Genomic DNA, 732 nt, shown 5'->3' on the forward strand with positions numbered 1-732 from the left:
ACCGAGACTCGAACCCGAGACCTTTACCTTTTGCGGGCAAGTGCTCTACCAACTGAGCTACCCAAGCACACCTGACGCCCCGTCCTCACAGCTTCACTTCTGCCAGTACCTCGTCTCCTACCTTCCAAACTTCACAGAAGCTCTCCTGCAAATCTTGCAGAACTAGCACTACTGGAAGAAAGGATATTGCGGAGACATGGCTTAGACACAGCCTGGGGGACGTTTGTAGAATGAGATTTTCACTCTACGGCGGAGTGTGCGCTGATATGAAACTTCCTGGCAGATTAAATCTGTGTGCCGGACCGAGACTCGAACTCGGGACCTTTGCCTTTCGTGGGCAAATGCTCTACCATCTGAGCTACCCAAGCACGACTCACGCCCCGTCCTCACAGCTGTAATTCCGCCAGTACCTCGTCTCCTACCTTCCAAACTCGGTTTTAATCTGCCAGGAAGTTTCATATCAGCGCACACTCCGCTGTAGAGTGAAAATCTCATTCTACAAACATCCCCCAGGCTGTGTCTAAGCCATGTCTCCGCAATATCCTTTCTTCCAGGAGTGCTAGTTCTGCAAGATTCGCAGGAGAGCTTCTGTTAAGTTTGGAAGGTAGGAGACGAAGTACTGGCGGAATTAAAGCTGTGAGGACGGAGCGTGAGTCGTGCTTGGGTAGCTCAGTTGGTAGAGCACTTGCCCGTGAAAGGCAAAGGTCCCGAGTTCGAGTCTCGGTCCGGCAC

At 52.0% G+C, this 732-nt stretch overlaps 1 non-coding gene across 1 annotated transcript; it reads left to right on the plus strand.

Annotated features, from left to right (window-relative positions):
• Positions 1–657: 657 nt before the first annotated feature.
• Trnas-uga lies at positions 658–732 on the plus strand. Its single transcript has one exon. It is a non-coding gene; the product is annotated as a tRNA-Ser (tRNA).

This window comes from Schistocerca americana, chromosome 6, assembly GCF_021461395.2.
Source record: "Schistocerca americana isolate TAMUIC-IGC-003095 chromosome 6, iqSchAmer2.1, whole genome shotgun sequence".
NCBI lineage: Eukaryota > Metazoa > Arthropoda > Insecta > Orthoptera > Acrididae > Schistocerca > Schistocerca americana.